General features: G+C 43.6%; 1 protein-coding gene across 4 annotated transcripts in view; it reads left to right on the top strand.

Moving 5' to 3' along the window:
* The first annotated feature begins 444 nt into the window (after positions 1-444).
* ADD2 (adducin 2) overlaps positions 445-20,948 on the top strand; it is a 126,010-nt gene continuing 105,506 nt past the window's right edge. For 3 of the 4 annotated variants that reach the window (XR_012242992.1, XM_073621982.1, XM_073621985.1), the window contains exon 1: positions 447-591. The gene's annotated coding sequence lies outside the window, so the exon portion shown is untranslated. Of the gene's footprint in view, positions 592-20,948 lie in introns of all 4 variants that reach the window. The other variant, XM_073621984.1, reaches the window with a different exon arrangement.

Raw genomic sequence — 20,948 nt, forward strand, 5'->3', positions numbered from 1 at the left:
AGGGGGATCCAATGTACGGGGGAGAGGGGTGAGCTGATTGTAGGGAGGTCTTATGTACAGGGGAGAGGGGTGAGCTGGTTGCAGGGGGATCCAATGTACAGGGGAGAGGGGTGAGCTGATTGTAGGGGGATCCAGTGATCAGAGTCGTGTCTGATGTATCATTCATTCCTATATACAAGAGGAAGGAGCCTGTACATTCAGGGAGATTACAATGATTGGACAGGCAGGTATAACCTGCTTTGCTCTGCCTTGGTTATGCTTCCGAAGGATATTTTCCATCTGATTTGTTTTCCATCAGCTCTGATGTGACCATGCAGTTGTGGGTTAGTGATGGTTTAACCCTGCAGATGCTGCTCCCATCAGCTGTCAGGGATATTCCCAGGTCTATTATGGTGAGGATGCACAGAGCATCCTAAGAGATGCTGTAGGGTGGGTGTGGTGGGGGAGGGGCCACCCACATCACTGTCACTGCCTTTTGTTTGCCTGCTGTATCCAGAAAGGGGCTGGGCTTCTGTTCTATCACCATCCACCAGGAGATAACATGGGCTCCCCAACCTGCAGCAGATAACATTGCCATCGCACAGATTCAAGGTAGGTGTGCACCATCCCTCTCTCACCAACATATAAATCTATACAGGAATGGCAAATGGTCATTAAAGCCATCCTGATGTAATGATTGCAATGATGCAAATGAGCAGCAATCTTGGGCAGGCTTTATTTATGGATGGCAGCAATGTGTAAATAAATCCAATGATGCATGGTCATTCAGGGATGGGAGACTGTTATAGATGCATGTGCAGGGATGGAAATCAGCAGCGATCACACAGGTCTTTCTTTTGCTATTGTAAAATGCCATGGTAGGTGGGTGTATGTATTTTCCCGACGTGTCCATTTCACTGCGAACATAATGGATGTAATAGAGCAGAGATAGGAAGCACCCTGCTGAGATTATTTGCTTTGCTGTAGTACCGCCGGCAGCCAGGAGGGGGCGACCTGTGGAAGGGAATTCTCTATAATGAATACAATTTATTTTCATTTATATAAGATCTATATAGTGCAGTGATAGGGGGTGAGTTGGTTCATTTTGATGTGTCCTTTGATTTATCTGAAGGTGTGGAGGGTGGCAATGCAGAAGCAGTCATTAATACATCTAGTGTGTGTGTGTGGGTAGACAGGAGAACCATTGGTGTGCAAGGAGAGCCCATCATATGTGTCATACAGCTACAGAGACACCTACTTGTATTAGCAGTACTCTCAGATTGTAGACTGCCTGGAAAATCCATGCACTAACCATACCCATGTCATACTCAGTGCCTTGTGTCCACAATGTATTTCTTTATTTTGGAAACACATTATTGAAGACAAAGGACATGTTGCAAATATCACAATCCAATCGAAACAAAAAAAGGAAACCTTTTACTTTTTTAATGTTTAAAATGTCTTTAGAAATGTTCACCAACAAGGGTTTGGCTGTATTTGTCTTCATCGGTTTACAAGACACTTGTGCTCTTATCGGTTTCATTATTTTGCAGTGGACATGCATGGAAAACTAGTTGATTTCAATAAACTTGGACTTGTGGCTTTTCCCATATAGTTGATATTTCTGTAATGTTGTAATGTGGGCCTGCAGCTGTCCTGGGAACTACAAATCCCAGTATGCCTAGGCTGAAAATGCAGGGATCTGAAATGTAAAGCAAAAAAGTAATAGAAAGAGGTGTGTTATTCTGTACAGAATGGAAGGCAAGCAAACTGCTTGTGAATAAGGGAGGGGCAGTTTTGCTGGGGCCATCTGACTTCATGGGCCCAGGTTACACCCTATGCTGTCTATATGATCTCTTCACATATTGATACATTTTTCAGCAATTGCTTCATCAAAATCTTAGCGGCATATTTACAAAGTAGGGAATGTGACTTTCACTAAACATTCACTGGTGGCGAATCAATTGCTGTCTTTTTTTTAAATACATGCACCAGGAAGATTCACCTGCTGTGATTGTCAGAATACCTACTTTATAAATCTGCCCTATAGTGTATGTATAACCTAAGCTGGCCATAAATAGATCATCATTTTGCTGGATCTGGACGAATTTCAATCCATGTAAACAGGGTGGATTTGATTTAAATCATCATTTTTAACCACTTCAATACAGGGCACTTATACACCTTCCTGCCCAGACCAATTTTCAGCTTTCAGTGCTGTCGCAGTTTGAATGACAATTGCGCGGTCATACAACGTACCCAAACTAAATTTTTATCATTTTGTTCCCACAAATAGAGCTTTCTTTTGGTGGTATTTGATCACTTCTGCAGTTTTTATTTTTTGCTAAACAAATAAAAAAAGACTGAAAATTTTGAAAAAAATTAAAGTTTTGCTTTTGTTTCTGTTAAAAAAAATTTGTAAATAAGTAAGTTTTCTCTTTCACTGATGGGCACTGATAAGGCGGCACTGACAGGCACTGATAAGGCGGCACCGATGAGGTGGCCAATAAGCGGGCACTGACGATGGGCACTGATATGCGGCACTGATGGGCACTGGTAGGCGGCACTGATGGGTGGCACCGATATGCAGCACTGATGGGCATTGATAGGCGGCACTGATGGTCACTCATAGATGGCACTGGGTGGTACTGGTGGGCACTGATGGGCACTGATAGGCTGCAAAGATGGGTTCTTATGGGTGGCACTGATGGGCACTGATAGGCAGCACTGATGGGCACTGATAGGCAGCACTGCTGGGCACAGATGAGCACTGATACATGGCACTGATGGGCACTGATACGCAGCACTGATAGGCATCCCTGGTGGCACTGGCAGTGGTAGGCATTGTGAGTGGGCACTGATTGGAAGCTGTCTGGGCATTGATTGGCAGCTGCCTGGGCACAGATTGGTATTTCCCTGGGGGTCTAGGGGGCATACCTGGTGGTCCAGTGTGGATAGCTTTCCTGGTGGTCCTGGGCGGCTTCCCTGGTGGTCCTGGGCAGCTTCCCTGGTGGTCCTGGGTGGGATCCGAGGGGGGGGCTGTGCTGATAATCAATCAGCACAGACCCCCCCGTCAGGAGAGCAGCCGATCGGCTCTCCTCTACTCTCGTCCGTAATGGGATGGCTGGTGATGCGGTAGCGACCCAACAAGGTGAGGGACGTGGCGGCAGCAGGTGAGCAGATGCCTGCTAACAGGTGCTGCCATGATGGATCTGAAGTTACAGGTGCTCTTTAAATGTAATTACTTATTCTTGCTGGTAGTTAGAATCTTTAATATTTGCAAACAAAATTAAGGTTTCCTATTTAGAATAATAATCTGTCAGGTTAGTAAAAAAGTGATATCAGAACCGATTCAATCATAGTTTGTGGTGTACATAGATTTGCAAAACAATGGGATAAAGGAATATTCCTGAACTTTGTTTTATCTCATTATTACTGTGAAGTTGTGTAAATGTATCAATGCAGTGCATGTTATCTCAGCTTGCAGAGCTTGGATTCATTGAATGGGTTTACCAAAAATGTAAATATTGCAGAATGTAGCCACATGCTACAAAACTAGGCTCCGTTTCATGCTGAATAAACTAAATGTAGCAATAACTCTCGGTGGAGCTGCTGGTTTAATCGGGCTGTTACAATCACCTTAGTTACCTCTATTTCACCATAACCGGGTCTAGGGTCCCGTTGAGTTTAACACCAGTCAATGTAGGCACCGGACACTTGAGTATCTTTTCCAATGCTTTAATAAACATGAATTGAAGGAAGTAGCAGGTAAGAGGTATAAGGAAAGTTGCAGAGAAGTTCAAATACCTTGTCTTAGTGTAGTATTGGAAATTGTAAGCTTGTAGATGGATATACTCTCTCTGTAGAATCTTTGCCCGCCTGGATAGGTTTCTCTCACTAACCTAGCAGCCAGCACGCAACACGAACAAAAGTCTCTGCCACAGACTTGATTGGATTGAAACCCGTACAGTCCTCTGCCACAGGATGTAATGGTTTAAGATGAATAGCAAACACAGCACTAGAACCTTTAAGCCGACCCGGCAGTACTATGTGGTAGGGTTACTTTAGGATGCGTCCTCCAACTGAGTCACCAGGCCCCTCTCCAGACCAGAACTCTGCATGATCCTTCCATGACGGGTCCTCCCCTGGGATCTTCTCAGTTGTCCAGCTTCTTCCCTCTAGGACAGACAGCACAGGACCATTCCTCTGCTGCTGTGGTAGGCCCCAGACAAGCTTCTGGGCCACCCACGCGCTGCAGCTGCATGGGGCTCCCCTACAAGGTAGTACTCCTAGCACATACCTGTCTGCCAGGAGGGCCAGCAGGTGGAACGAAACGAACCCCCAAACATGGCACCTGTCCCATAAATACCCTCCCCCAGAATGCAACTCGGAGGACCACCTCCACCAAGTTATCTCCGGGACAGAGGAGCACCCATACGCTTCAGCGTGTTGCCTTTCCAACACCGACCCATGGCGACAGTGACACCCACAGGCACAGTGTGAAACTACATGCAATTCAGCCAAGCTGGAACAGAGGCAAATCTGACTATGTATGAACAGATAACCCACTAAATTTACCTATCAACAGTAGATTGAATATTTACCAGCACTACATAAATTATTAATGCATCTTAAATAGAGTACTATCTTTAGATGGATTTTTACTCTGAAAGCATTTTATTAAAATAAATTTGATAAAAAAAAAAAAAAAAAAAAAACTCGTATTTTTTTTTTTAATTATTATTATTGATTTTTATCCACTCTGATGTATGGACACTCTGGTTGTACAGAAGTCTCTCTACTGATCGACTTCTAGACAACCAGCTTGTTGGATAAATGCTGCTCAACCAGTGCTGCCAGCTATAGCCGGCAGCGCTGATTAGTGTATTCTGACTGCGAGGAACTCTCCCCTCTGTTAGAATACAATAGCTCAGCAGGAGTGATTTTTCCCCCATCCACCTTTAATGTGCATATGGGAGAATCGGATCAGTTTTCTTCATTCAACCCACTGGTTGAACAAAAAAACCTGATCTATCTATGGCCAGCTTAAAAGAGAAGTATGGGTTTTGTTTTTCTTTTAGAAATCCTACTTGCCTAGATGGATGCAGCATTGCTCAGATGCTGTATCTGTCCCACGCTGGTGTTTCGTCACATTCGGCTACCCATCACATTTTTCTACCCGCTGGAGTGCGCATGCGCGACGCCGCCATGTGCGTTTCAACACTGTTGTAAGACCACTTTGCCACAGGGCCCCTCGTGGGCTCCCTTCGCTCGCTACGCTTCGGGCACGGCCTCGCTTTGCTCGGCATAATTATAATCTAACTCTATGTCCACTTGGATGGTGGGGCTTGAACCTGGACTCAGGGGTGTGGCCACAAAATTCTGCGCTAGCGCAGATCGCCACAGTGTTGGAATGCATATGGCGGCATCGCGCATGTGCAGTCCAGCGTGTAGCCAAATGTTATGGGTCATCATATGTGACGAAACACCGGCTCTAAGACTGAGCAATCAAACGCCACTGATCACTCAGTGCCCAATGAGCAGAGGCTGAGTCAGCTGCCGGTCCAGGTTCCTGGGTGGATTCCGACCATATGGTCACAATCTTTCCCCAGCCTGGACCGGCTCTGTGACGTCAGCCGACAACAAGCTTCAGCCCACTGTCAACTAAAACCAGGTCACAGGAATGCAGCACAAACTGCACTCCTGTGATCCACAGCTTTGGTTGTACTTTTTCCTTTATGAATGAACTTCCCCTAGTTGTCCCACTTTGGCCTGTTGAATCTGGTAGATAAGGGCACTTAACACCCTTTCTGTCCTAGGGTGACAACTCAGGTCATCTATCGATACAGTACATTGTGTAAATCACCCTAGGACAGAAAGTGTGTTCTGCCTCGTTTCCACTGAGCGGATCGGTTCGGTACGGTATGCTATTTTGGGTGTTTCCATTATGAAAGTGGCCCATACAACCGAACCGTTCCATTCAGGGTCCTGCTTCAGATGTGGGGCCATAGAAAATGGAACAGTTCGGTTAGGGCGGAGCTACTATACATTCCACTGATTGGCTGACAGAAAACCCTCTGCTGTGCTATGCTGAGGCATTTTTTCTAAACCCTGTATGGCTCCTTGTGGTCCCACTTGCAGTGGAAACGCTCACCAGAATAGACCGGACCATTCTAGGCCATTCAAACTGTACTGACCCGAACCGATCCGCTCAGTGGAAACAAGGCATTACTCACAGGATCAACAGGTGAAAAAAAAAAAGAAACGGTCCGGAAAATTTGAATAAAAAATTAATGCAACCACCACATGCAAGTACTGGAAGGTGCAACATATATATTTTTGGTTTTGGTTTTAAAAAGCTAATGGTAAACCTCTTATAAGAGAGGCTGCCATTGCACACCTAATATTAAACACCACTTGGCTGTCTTGCTGATCCTCGTGTTTCAATACATTTAGCCACACACCTGGAACAATTATGCTGATAAGACTTCTGACTTCCATTACCTGAAAAATTTTTTCAAGCATGTGACTCGCTGTAAAAGCATGTGGGTCAGTAGAACAGTCGAGTAAGCATTTTCAAGGTTAGGTCAACAATTGCTCCCCCAGTATTTTTCTCCTGGGAGGTTTACCAGTGAACACTGTGCGCAGTATTCTTTCCTCTGTCTTCAATAGGCAAAAAAGTTTTGAACCTTCATATTGTAAAGGGCACATGTATTGTGAAATTTTCCAATCTTAGGGAACTTTTCCAACCAATCCTTGCTCTGATGTTGCAGGTAGATTTGGCGCATCGAATTATGGGATGTTAGATTTGGTGCATTGAATCAGCAGACTTTAGTCCATCTTGGCTTCCAGTGTCTTACATTTCTGGGCACAAATATCCATCTTCTCTGCAGTCTTGCATGAGGTCATCTGTTGCAGCTAGAGATGCTAAAAGCCCAGACAGCACAGGCTTTTATATGCGGTGCAGTATCCTTTGGAGATGCAACCTGAATGTATTTTTGCTTTGAAGCTTCAGTCATTTTGAAAGAATTCTTCTGCTGTGGGAGGTATAATTGTGAGCTGAATCAACCACCACTCTTTTTGGGTATGAATGCAGTGAGCTAGACTTTTCAGCACTGTACAAATGGAGACCAGGGCAAGGGGTGATCACTTTCCCTGGTAGATGTTTACAAAGAATTCAGAAATTTGTGACTCCTTGGCTGCAGCTCGAGGAAAGAGACCATGTGGCTGACAAGACAGACCCGGGAAAACTCTCAGCTGGAGTTTGAGAGTCATTATGAGGCAATTGGTAAATTATCCCACCTGTGAGCAATAAGATGGTTCACCTTTCAATTTTCTGATATGATAAAAAGTCATTTAGGTAGTGCTGTGTGCTTTTATAATCAAGGGTAGGCTGTGTTTGTTCAGTATAACATTTCTAACATCTCCATCTGTCTGATTATGGATATCCTTGACAAATGTACTAGGTTCCTTCATTCCTCCGTTTTACCACTGCACATACATTTAAATTTAGATATGAATAAAACTGAAATGATCGATGGTGAACAAGTGGCAGTTAAAAATTTAAATTAACAGTTAAATATCTGATTCTTATGTTAGGGCGGCCACGGATAGTTCAAATCTCGTCCAGTTCAGCGGGGACCAAGCAAGATTCGAACCATGTGTGGGCAGGCTAATCTGTAACAAAGAACGCAGTTTCATCGTCTGCTTAAAGTCAGCCATAGATGGATCGCTTTTCTTTCCTGCAACCACGGGATGCAGGAAAGAAAGTCGCTTTGATACCCCCATCAACATAGTCAGTGTTGATAGGGGGAATCCCTCCTGCAGAACCATTGTGTTCTCCTGGTGTGTGTGTGTGTGTGTGGGGGGGGGGGGGTGAGCGGTCCCCACCAGGAGAACACAGTGATTACTGATAGCAGCTAGAATAGCCGCTAGCAATAATCACATGTAAAACCAGGCAGGCTAGTTGTACCCAAGTTGATTAATCAATCAACTTTGGGTACATTCAGCCTGCCCATACTTGCTTTCATATCAGTTCAGCAGGGACCGGCTGAGATTATGGCCGGCTTTAAATTTCAATCCAGATCTCAGAGCAGAGGCCCCAGTGTGTCCCTACCCATATAATATGGACTCTAGGCTAGAGGAAAGAGGTGTGATCATCTGCAGGGAGGAGGCTTCTTAAATGTGTCCATACTCCTATGAGGGTGGTGCTGAGGGCAAATCTAGCGGTGCTTTACTAACCTACCCAATCAGTTTTGTTCCTCTAGAGTAGCCTTTCTCAACTTTAACCCAAAAGGAACCCCAAAACTAGGGTAAACCCTTATTAAAAAATTCAGCAGGAGCCGGTTAATGAGAAAAATGAAACCCTTACAGATGTGATAAAAATGCCACCTCTAGCAAACTCTGAGGGAACCCTAGGGTTTCACAACTCTGCTTTAAGAATGGCTGTTCTAGAGAGTAGTCATTCATCGGACTCATAGACTATTGTTTGATAAAGCCAACGGAGTCCCATTGGGTAACTGTCATGAAATCTGTCTTTGACTTTATCAGCCGTATATGGGGGATTGTCCACTTTGAAAGCAATCTGTTTGGATGTTATTTAGGCAGGATGGAAAATAGTTGTTTAGAAACATCATTACTTGTGTGCATCTGAAAGGCTTTTTTTTTTTAGTCTCTTCGCCATATGGGTAGTCAACATCTTCTTGGGCTTCCCATGTTCATTGAAAGTGGCAGGTCGATACTGGTTGTTGGTTGGTCTGCATAGTGTTGAGGTAAAAGCTCAGTTTCTCCAAACTGCAGGTGTATGAGCAACTCCATGTATCAAACAACATACACTACATTGGCTTTAGGACTAAGAGGCCAAGCAAGCTTAATATAGTCAGTCAAATTTCTAGTGCCTTGTCAGTGTTAGCATAAAAAGAACACCAATTATATCAATGCAGCATTCATCTCAAGAGTTCCAGTACAGCCATGTAATGTGTGTTCTGTTCATGACTCTCAGAACTAGACTCTTCTAGCAAAGATGCAATGGGGTTTATTTAATAGAACTGGAGAGTGTAAAATCTGCTGCTGCTGTGCATAGTAGCCAATCGGCTTCAAACTGGTAAATCAACTCCTATGCTTTACTGCACATCAGTTGTTTTCTTATGACAGAAGGCACTTGCGTGCAGTATCTCCTGCTTCCTTACAAGTCCATAATTAACTTTACAAGGCTTGAAATAATCCCTTTATGTACTTGCGGACAGATACAGGGTATATGGTGCCAATGTATGATTTGCATGCATATGGTAAGCAATGCATTTATTCTCCAATGGATTTGTAAGGCAACTGTTGCAATTTATATTCAAAGCTATAAGGCAGAGACAGGCCTGGATATTTTGTGTGTATATCTGAAGCCCAACCCAGTGACCGGTAAATAAACATAAAGCTGGAGCGCACTAGCGCAGATCAATAAATATATTACCATAAAAAGAGCACTCCGAAGAAGAGGCAAAGCCTCAAAATATATCAGCAGTGGCGCCTGTTTGAACGAGGTTGTAGAGCCGTCTGGAAGGGCTCTGATGAGCAGTCAGCTGGCAGCCGCCTTCTGCATTGTCTTGAATCCCCAAGCACTGTTCCTCTTCGTTTGCTGGCTTTTTTGGAGGGAGTATTGTCCTTGAAAGAAACACAAAAATGTTTTGTTGAAGTTCGTTTAATGAAAGTGAAGTGTTCTTTTTTTAACGTATTGATCTGGCCTATCCAGAGTGCTTTGGCTTTATTTTTCAGTTTTAAATATTGTTGCATGGGTACTGTATACACACTATAACTTGCAACATTTTCATAAAATCCTCAGGTATTTTTTTTCTTTTCTTTTATTATTCTTAAACGCCTAATGCTCAACACCAGGCAGAAGTTGTTTTTTGATAGAGTGGCAAAGTGTCGGCAATGACTGGGTCCCCCACTGATGGGATTTCTCTCCAGCACCTGTCTTTGGCATGAGTGTCACCAGGGCTTTTTTTTTTCTCAGAGAATAGGTGCAGGAACTCCCTCCATTATGGGTCACTTCTTGTCTTCACCCCCTACCTACCTCTCAGCACCGTCCCTTGGATCCACTCCCTACCATTGGTGGCTGGTGCTCCAGCAAGCCCCCCCCACCCGTGGTACTCAGGTGGTCAGACTCTCAATTGGCGCCGATGCAGACCACTGAGAGTTCCCTCTGGTTGGCCATCTCCTGAGTCCCGCATCTTCCTGTACATCCTCCCCCCTGATGATAGCGAATAGTAATTTGCTATTGTCATGCGTCTGGGTGGACTCAGGGTGCAATGCTCTGCTCCCCGAGCCCACCCTTTTTTTAAGCCAATTAGAGCCTCAGGCTCTAATCATGAGCTTAAAAAAAAAGCCCCATTGGAATCCATGCGTCCGGCGCTCTGCATGTAGATTAGGGGCTGGGCGCATGGATTAGGCACTGCCCCGTATGAATCGGCCGCCACTGCTTCTTACCCACCTCCCAATACTGCCCCTTTTAGAGAATACAGAGCTAAGTATCTTTTTGTGGTGGAATCTGGTAATAACAAGCAGTAAATTAGACGACCCCCGCAACAAAATACCACCCCGGCAACAATAGATCCCCAGCAGCCAGCATCAACATACTCTCCAGCAACCAGCAACAATAGACCACTCCCTCAACAGTAGATCTCTTCCAGCAACAATTGAACCCCCCCCACAACATAAGCCCACCCCTTAAAAAATAGACCCCCCCACCAGCAACAATAGACCGCCATGCAAAACTAGATCCCCTCCAGCAACAATAGATCCATCAGAAGCCAGCATCAATAGACCCTCCAGCACATACCTGCACCCCTTATCATTACATGTATTCAGCGCTGGAAGTACCAGAACTGCGTTTCCCCACGCATTACTGATAAAAAGACCCGTGTGTCACTGAAACAGAAAGTGAGGACATTTTTTTAAATAGTGGGGCAGGTTTACATTTTTTTTATTATTGCTCTGTGTTTCGGCTAGAGAAATACCCCTGTACCCCTCTACCAGAGGTTCTGACCTTTCCCTATCTTTTCAGAACTAAAAATAAATATAATAAAAAAGTTGTGATTGGAGTTGTGCTTTAATTGCCAGTGATGCCACGTGCTAAGTTTGTTTTTCCAATTGCAGGAAATGTACGTTAAAAAATTCTTTAATTGGTTCTTTTTTAAAACGACAACAGTAGTTCATTTTAAAGCTATAGTCTGTGTTTTGTTGGGATTAATGTTAACTTGGCTTTGCTTATTCTAATCTTGATCCACAGAAAGCATTTTTCCATGTTTGCTAATGCAAATATCAGATTGGTTCCTGTGCGATACAATACAATAGAGAATTGAGAACAGTCAGCTTCGGGTGCCAGTAGTGAAATGAAGCCAAGAAATGGTTCACAGCGCTGTAGAGCAGTGTGGAGTGATCGATGGTTTCCTGGGGGATTGTGTAATCGGTTAAGGGTGGTATAAGCAGAGGTTTTACTGCTAATGGCTATATAAAGTGAGCTGATGGTTATATAACGGTATGGGAAGTAGATGTTTGGAGAACTTTTATGTATCCGTTTCAATAGAGTTAATTAAAATAAGTACAAACCATTATCTAAATGTGAGCTTTCAGAATAAACGATTACTGCTACCTACAACTACCAATCAGATTATAATTTTCATGTTTCTAGTGCAAGACAAGTATGGGAACACAGAAAATAGATTTTGGTTGCTGTATGGAATAGGAAGAGTTAGTCCACATTCATTACCATTAGGTTGCCTAGGGTGTATCTGTATAAGGAGTGCAGTGTGGTCATCGTGGTTCAGTTGCTACACTGGAGTTTTGTTACCATCTGGGTATTATGTGATGTATGGATAGATTTGCCATGAGTTGTTTTTACCCCATTTATGTTCCAAAGACAAGTGATTACATCAACCCAGTATGCAATGTATATGCCTGTACTAGACAGATAGTTCAGGAATGTTACTCTGAGTACACAGCCTTTGGATGACTCTGCCACATTCAAGGAGAAGTATAGCCAAAGCTTGTTTGTCTGTACTTCTGTGGATCACAGGAATGTAGTTTGTTCTGCACTCCTGTGACCCGTTTTGAGCAGACAACTGGCTGAAGCCTGCCGCCGGCTGACATCACAGAGCCAGTCCAGGCTGGGGAAAGATTGCGAACATATGGTCGGAATCCACCCAGATGCCTGGACCAGCACCTGGCTCAGCCTCTCAGTGAGCCACTGAGAGGCTGAGCCAGCTGCCCCCTGCACAGCCCAGTGCTCCAGTGAGCGCCAGGGGGGTGCGCAGAGAGCTGGTGACTGACTATCACCAGCTCTCTGCTCACAGAGCACTGAGAACTGAGCGATCAGTGCCCTTTGACCTCTCACTTCTCAGTCTTAGAGCCCATGGGGGACAGATGCAGCATCCACCTAAAAGAAAAGTTTGTGAAAAACCTTTTTTAACACCTGAGGCTTTTTTTCTTTCTACCCATGGGGTGCTAGAGATCATAACTTTTTACAAATCAATGGTAACACCTGTGTGCTTCTTACAGACCCATAATTACGGGTGTGTCATTTTATAATGCAATCAGAAATATTCATCGTAAAGAAAGAAAACCTATAAAAAGGGGGAATGGACAGAGTAGAAAAATGTGAAAGAAACAAACTAAACTGTTTAAAGGAGAAGTATGGGTTTGGGTTTTTTACCCCATTATACTTACCTAGCTGGATGCAGCATCTGTACCGAAAACCGAGCCATCGAACACTGCCGATTGCTTGGCTCCCCGAGTGGAGAGCTGCTGACTGTCATTCAGCAGCTCTCCGGCTCTGCTCCTCCACGCTCACTGGAGCCCTGATTTGTGGACGGGCGGTCTCAGCAGCTCACTGAGAGGCTGAGACAGCCATCATTCCAGGCACCTGGCGAATCCAGACTTCCAGAGTTGGGATGACGTGGTGCCTGGACTGATCTGTGTGATGTCAGCAGCGAGCGGACTTCAGACCGCTCTCTGCTGAAAACGGGTCACAGGAGTGCAAAACAAATTGCACTCCTGTGACCCACAGGAGATCCCAGCCAACCAAGCTCAGGCTGGACTTCTCCTTTTAACTAGCCGATGTATTTAAACATTTTCTTTCAATTGTCCTGCATATGTGCCTAGGCAGGGAAAACATTGACTACTGCCTGTTTGCTATGATGTGATTCATTGTCCAATGATCATGCTGGAAAGGTGGCATACATAGCCAAACCAGTAAACCGCATACCTTCCAACTTTCTGAGATGGGAACGAGGGACACCTACTAGCAAAAGTATGTAGGCATAGGACACACCCCCTGCCACTCCTCCTTTTAAAGGAGAATTGTACAAAGAAAATCATTGGTTAAACCCACAAGTGCTTTTTTTTACCGCTACTATTCTTTTATATTGGCTTTTGGCATTTACAAATGCAGCAATCTAGAAATCAGATGAAAGGTTTAGCACTGGGAAACACTTTTTGATAGATAAGCAGTGCATTTTATATACAACTATATAGATTAGACCAAAATGAGGGACAAATGATGAGGAACAGAGGGACTTTGTTCAGAATGAGTGACAGTCCCTCAAAATCGGGGACAGTTGGGAGCTATGAAACAGGTGTTATCAGCCTGGCTGTGTAGTTCGCAAGAGGTGTGTAAATCACAAGACTGGCTGACTAGGATACAAATTCTTTGGCAGATAAAACAGTAAACATTTGGTATGGGTATCTGAACTGCATATTCAGGTGTGTATCTGTGTATTTCTGTTCTTGGAGAATTCTGCTGCTTTCAGCAGTGCCTAGATCTAGTATCTAGGACACAAGCATTCATCCACCAGCAGCTCAGTGTGACCCGTGGACATAATCAGGCTTGTTCCGCCATTGTCTCACCTGATGGTGAAATCCCATGTGTATCAATGCCTGTAGGAATGGGATATAAAATAGGTATTCATCACCACCCAGCCTGACTCACATTTTATTTTAAGTTCACGCCTCTGTGATCTTCCCACGCAGCTGTAAGCACAAAAATCTGCCAGTTCTCCCTGACGATGAGCGCGTTGATGCTGCGGGGGTGATCACATTGACTTTCAATGGGGAAAGTAAGCTTATAATGGAACAGAAAATGATTGGTCTACCACATTTTGATATTCCTAAAGAGACCAGGATAATAGGAGAATAATTTCTTCTTCTGCCTTATTTTGGTTGATTTTTGATATTATCATAAAAACGCGTGCACTCTTGTATACAGTTTATGGTAGAAGTATGTTTTTTTTCTTTAATATGTAAAAAAGGATTGAAAAGATCAGCAGCTACTGAACGCTTCTTTCCACCAGTGTATAGAAAAAATCCTACAGGCACCCCACCCAAAATCGCTTTTTAAATTTACAGGTTCACTGACCTAAACTTGTGTTTAGTTTATGCAATGTCACATGTTCAAAAGCAATAATCTACTCACCAATCACTTGTTAGCAGATAAAGATATATGCATCCAGCCCAGAAATTCAGATTTTTTTTTTTTGCAGCTCTAGAGCCTCTGAAAGGCAAAAACTTCCAGCAGCATATGGAGAAAAGCCATAAAACAGCTTCACCCAATATTCAATTTCAAACATATCAGATCTAATGATTTCAAACTGCATCAGAGAAGTCAGTCTGTGCTTATTTTATATATTATATATATATATATATATATATATATATATATATATATATATATACACAAATAAAAGGAAACCCCTGCAGTTGTCTCTCTAAGTGTGAGACACGATGCCCGCGGGCCAAATCTGGCCCTCCATGCCATTTCAGGCGGCCCTCACATTCAGGGGAGGGGTAGAAGTAAAATGTGGTTGAACCCTGCACACTGTGCATAGCACACCCCTAAACCCTGCATTCTGTCTGTAGTGCACTCCTCAACACTGCACTCTGTACAGAGCACACCCCTTAACTCTGCACTTGGTACGTAGCGCACCCCTGAACTTTGTACTCGGTACATAGTGCATCCCTGAACCCTGCACTCGGCACGTAGCGCACCCCTGAACCCTGCACTCGGCATGTAGCGCACCCCTGAACCCTGCTCTCGGCACGTATCGCACCTCTGAACCCTGCCCTCGTTACGTAGCTCACCTCTGAACCCTGCCCTCGTTGTGTAGCGCACCCTTGAACCCTGCCCTCGTTACGTATTGCACCTCTGAACCCTGCCCTCGTTACGTAGCGCACCTCTGAAACTTGTCCTCGTTACGTAGCGCACCTCTGAACCCTGTCCTCATTACATAGCGCACTTCTGAGCCCTGCCCTCGTTACGTAGCGCACCTCTGAACCCTGCACTCAGTACATAGCGCACCTCTGAACTCCACACATAATGCACTCCTGGTATTTATTGTCCCTTTTAGGATCCTCCTACTGTTAGTGCAATTTGACCACACCCATTGTTCGATGCTGTTCGATGTGGAGGGCTTGGTTGAGTTCAGCACCTATTCTCTGAGAAAGCCCTGCATAAATTGATATAGTCTTACAGATACAACCGGCCCTTCGAAGACAGCCATAATGATGATGCGGCCTGCAATGAAATTGAGTTTGATACTGTTCTAAGCTGTCTCCTATTCACAGCTCTCTCTGGGCTGTCTCCTGTGCACTGTTCCTATTAATCCTGTGAAGGAGATCGGACGAAGACTTTGTCAGAGAACTGCAACTACCATCCTCATAAGTGGCTGTACTCCTTGTACCCAAAACTCTCCACTTCCAGACAGTTTTGATGAGAGGGATGAAAAAACTGCAGATACAGTAATTTGAAAATGTTTCAACATTTATTAAAATGACATACAATAAAAGGTTTAAAAAAATATAGATGCTACGAGTATAAGCACAAAAGTGCGAGTATATCATTATGAACAGGTTGTATACCAAATTCACACACAAAACTCTGCCCTATAGGACCACACATACATCCATAATGATGCCCTATAGTAAGATTACCAGATTATGAAAATGAAATCCAAGGGTTTAAGGGAATATGTGTAAATCAAACCTGAGGCTATGCTGCTATGGATCAAGACCATGAGTCAATAACACATAGTAAGTAGGAGTAAGTAATGCACAGGGAGTGCAGGGGGTCAAGAGTAGGTAGGGCATAGAATGCAGAGGTCAAGCATATGTAACTCTCAGAGTAAAGAGGTCAGGAGTAAGTAACGCACAGATTGCAGGGGTCAGAAGTAAGTAATGCATAGTGAAGGAGTCAGGAGTAACTAACATACAGAGTGCAGAGGTCAATGCAGATCCTTGGATGTGTATTGAAATACATTTGCTTGAATGGGCAAAGTGACAGTCTCTTTAGGTGGTTTTCTGTCTAATAATCTTGAGAATTTCAGGGATTAGAACAGTCCTCAGTATCGAACGCTTCATTCAAGTCAGTGACACAGCTCCTCTACAGCAGATCGGAGCTACAAAAATAGAGTTCTACTTGTCAGCTTGAAGGAAACATTTGAAATGATGAAACACAGATCAAACACATCCTGCTTAATTGATTGCTTTTAAGTAAAAGTTTTAACCTCTTCCATCTGCATTAATTAATAACCATAATAGGAATTTTCCAAACTTGTTAACATGCTCTAGCCCCTAAGGAAATTCGATTTTTGTTTTTATCGTGTAGAATGAAAAAAAAGTAACACACATCATTTTCTTGCCCAAACTTCCAGTTGTATTTTTGTGGCCAGTCACCTACATTTTGATTTTACTGTCTATATCTTATGACCATATTGTGGCAAGTATTCAGATTACTACCCTACAGCATTTTACTTGGGACATTAACCGTTTCACTATTTCTATATCTGTGTATGTATGTGTACATAAAATTGAATATCATTTGTAACATTAACGGGTTATTTCTTCCTAAAATGGGTTTTAAAATAAAATGTTTGTTTTTAGACAGAATTGGAATTTTTATATTGCCGTGTCCGTTTTAAAGGAACTACCCTTTGCTCCCCCATTCTCTGCCCTGGTGACCACACAGGAAGCAGACAACAGTAAAAGTATCATTTTACCAAGTATGCGATTTATAGCTTTTCTGCGTAATGTAATTTTAGAAGGATATTTTTAGTAACAGTTTTGATTTAGCATTAGTGGTCCTCCTGGCAATTCAGTTGAATTCATTTTACATTTTTAAATAGAAAAAAAAATTCCACATCAAACCCTAAAGTAAAACAAAATATTGAAAAAAAAAAAGTATGTTGGGGAAAGTATAAAAGGGCCATTGTGGCACGTTAAAGCTTATTTACATTAAAACAGCCCATTTATTTGAATGGACTGTCAAAACGCCAAAAAGCACAAAAAAATCTGCCTTTTATTCCAACACTGCGAACACTGCATTGCTCTTTGTTGAGGTGTGCCACAACGTATGTGTGTTAGAAGTGCTTCTGGGTGCCATTGCAAATTAATGACGCTGCAGTGCACTAATGTGCATTGCCATGTGTTGCAGTAATGGGCATGTTACCACACTTCACCATAATTAATGGGTTTGAAGAGGTAATTTGGAAGCCATGGGGGGAGTAAAAAGAATAGATAGTAGACATTTGTGAGCAGAAGTTGGGAACAGTAGGTAGCAGACGCTTGGGAGCAGAAGGTGAGAAGAGTAGATAGTAGACACCTGGGAATGGGAGGTGAGAAGAGTTTGTAGTAGACATTTTGGAGCATGAGATGAGAAGCGTAGGTAGTTGACAATTGGGAGTGTGAGGTGAGAAAAGTGGGTAGTAGTCTTTGGGAGTGGGAGGTGAGAAGAGTAGTTAGTAGAACGTGTGGGAGCGTGTGGTGAGAAGATTAGGTAAAAAATGTTGGGGTGCAGGAGGTAAAAAGAGTAGGTAGAAGACGTTTGGGAGAGGGAGGTGAAAAAATAGGTAGTAGACGTTTGGGAGTGGGAGGTGAAAAGAGTATGTAGTAGAACGTTTTGGAATGGGAGGTGAGAAGAGTAGGTTATAGACGTTTGGGATTGGGACGTGAGAAGAGTAGTTAGTAGAACATTTGGCGGCATGAGGTAAGAGGAGGAGTAGGTAGTAAAAGGTTTGGGAGTGTGCGGTGAGAAGATTAGGTAGAAGATGTTTGGGAGCGGGAGGTGAGATTAGGTAGAAGACGTTAGGGAGAGGGAGGTGAGATTAGGTAGAAGACGTTTGGGAGCGGGAGGTGAGAAGAGTAGGTTATAAATGTTTGGGAGCAGGAGGTGAGAAGAGTTGGTAGTAGAATGTTTAAAGAAAGGTTATAGATGTTTGGGAGTGGAAGGCGAGAAGAGTAGGCAATGGACATTTGGGATCTGGCTGTGAGAAGAGTAAGTAGTAGAACATTTGGAACGGGAGGTGAGAAGAATAGGTTATAGACGTCTGGGAGCGTGCGAAGAGAAGAGTAGGTTATAGACATTTGGGAGCAGGAGGTGAGAAGGGTAGGTAGTAGACATTTGGGATCTGGGTGTCAGAAGAGTAGGTGCTAGATGTTTCGGAGTGAAAGGTGAGAAGAGCAGGTAGTAGAACATTTGGGAGCTGGAAGTGAGGATAGTAGAAATTTAGTGACATTACCTTGTGACAAAGTTAACCAGCCATTGGCTCTTCCTGATTAGTTTTCCTCCTTTCCTAGACAACATGACCAGCACTTTAGGAAATGCCCATCACTAAAAGAGAAAGGGTTTAACAAAACCAAAAAGAAGGGAAAGTATTTTACATCTTACTGAAAGAAATTACTTAAAGTGCTCTGTAGTCATTTTTAGAGTGCTATATAGGCTGCAGCACATGGACAAAATTTCAAAGTCTGTGGCATTCTTGCAGATCTTGACATGCTCATCTCCATCCTGTTCCTTTCCTTAATCCATGTCTTCCAGGTGATTCATGAGTGCCCATCATATATGTATGCCCATAGAAAATTACATCAGAAGACCACACACTTTTTCTTTTCTATGTAATCTGTTGTCATGCTATGCAGATAAATGCTGTGGCAATGACATATTGAAAAAAGTGTAATTGTAGCACAGCATGCCACTATAAATGTTTTATATCCAGGACAATCTGAAATCCTGTAATTTTCCTTTCTTGAAAAGACATAGTTAACTCTACTTGGCACAAGGACAGCAGGAACTGCAATTGCTCCATTATTCATTTCACTTCTATTTACCACTTGGTTCCATCACAAAACATCCATTTCCGTTAATCATGGATTGTCCGGATGTGGAATCTAGTTCCAAATGCGTAATTGTATGTCTGTACATAGTCTAACAAGCTTCTTGTTTCTTGCACTCAAATAATCATTTGAGGGAAATTTTATTTTGTGTTCATCAAACACATGCCAAAAGACTGTTGTCTATGAGTAGATATATAAGACCCAGTAATAATTACAGAACAAATACGGTAAGCAGGTTAGGTGGTAGGTTCTAATGCTGTTTTACCTAATATTATGCTGCAGCACTGCTAGTACACTGTGCTGCACTTTTTCTGTGTAGTACTCACCTGACCCACAAAGCCTAGTGTGACTCCCAGAGACAGGGTGGGATAACATTTCCCCTCAGGTGAAGTTCTTGCCAGTAGTGGAGCAATGTGTACAGATGAGAACCAGTTGCTTTTAGATGCAAAATAGTATGAGTTTATTAACTCTCCCTCAAAACTGCAGGGGAAGAGGGTAAGGGCACATGACACCCTTGGACCAGCAGACTCTGAAAATATGGAACAAAAGTACATACTTCAAAGATGGGGAACCTAAAATGGGGCACTTTCCGCTGCCAACACCCTGGGGAGAAGTCACCATACTCCAGTGAGGTCCAAGCTTCAAATCCCAATTTGCCTGGCCCCTCAACACATCCCAAATTTTTCCATGGCTCCTTGATCCCCAGGTTAAACAAGCTAGTCTTCAAACTCAGGCATTGGTCCAGCCACTTGGTCCCCCTTCTCTCTTTTTCTTGGCTGTGACAGACCTAGCCGGGAGAGAGACTTTTGGAGGGGACTGAATGCTAGACTCTTGCCGATCGATCGTGGGCCCTGGCATTTGGGGGAATGGTGCTCTTTGTGAGCTGTATGCCTGGGGACCCTTGAGGTGGTATTACTGTAGATTCGGGTCCTGGTCCCCCAGGACACACAGACTCTGGGGACCCTGGATTTGCCATATTAGAAATAGTGGCTGATTCATAATGCTGGGACAGATACTGTTAGGAGATGTAAATTCCAGCCACCTGTCTGTCTGTTGCCTGCTAGAATGTGTATTGTAAATAAGTCTCTAGTATGGGATCTAAGAGTCATTAGATCCCCATTGTTGTTTGTGTTAATTAACTCTGCTATTGTTATAATGTTGATTGGGTTTTCTGAGCTACAAGGCGGCCAGTCTGGCCTAAAGGTCATGTCTGAGTCATCTAGGCTGTCTAAAGGGATTAGTTAATTAGCCCATGTTAATTAGGTTAATTCGGTTACAGGTGTATTGTTAGATTAATATGAGCAGGAGGTCTGCACCTCCTCTTTTACTGTATGAAAGAGACTGTATTCCTGTCAATAAAGAGAGATTCCTGGTTGAACTTACATACAGCCTGCCTGGTGTTTGTTCTGAGCTGCACAACTGGATTAGAACGGCACATAGCTGTAGTTCTAGTCCCGGAGCATCGGATGACTGAACAATCAGATGTTGCAATCTGCAATCTGATTCTATAGCAGCAGAGGAGTGTCGGGAGAGTGGAACCGAGCGAGCAAGGGGCTCGTTACATAGGCCTGAGAGGATTTAAAGTGTCAGTAAACCACGTAAAACAAAACAAATTGATCCCCAGCAGCCTCATGTCATAATGTGCTAGTATGCACTACATTCTAGCAAATCAGATTTACCTAAAAAACGGATCCCTCCAGCGGCACGCCGTCACCGTTGACCAGGAATCAATCATCGCCCTGTCTTCCTTCCTGATTCACGGGCTCTGGCCATTTGAATGGCTGAGCCATGATGACATTGCTCCTGCGCATGCGCAG

The sequence above is a fragment of the Aquarana catesbeiana genome, linkage group LG03, assembly GCF_042186555.1.
Source record: "Aquarana catesbeiana isolate 2022-GZ linkage group LG03, ASM4218655v1, whole genome shotgun sequence".
Classification (NCBI taxonomy): Eukaryota; Metazoa; Chordata; class Amphibia; order Anura; family Ranidae; genus Aquarana; species Aquarana catesbeiana.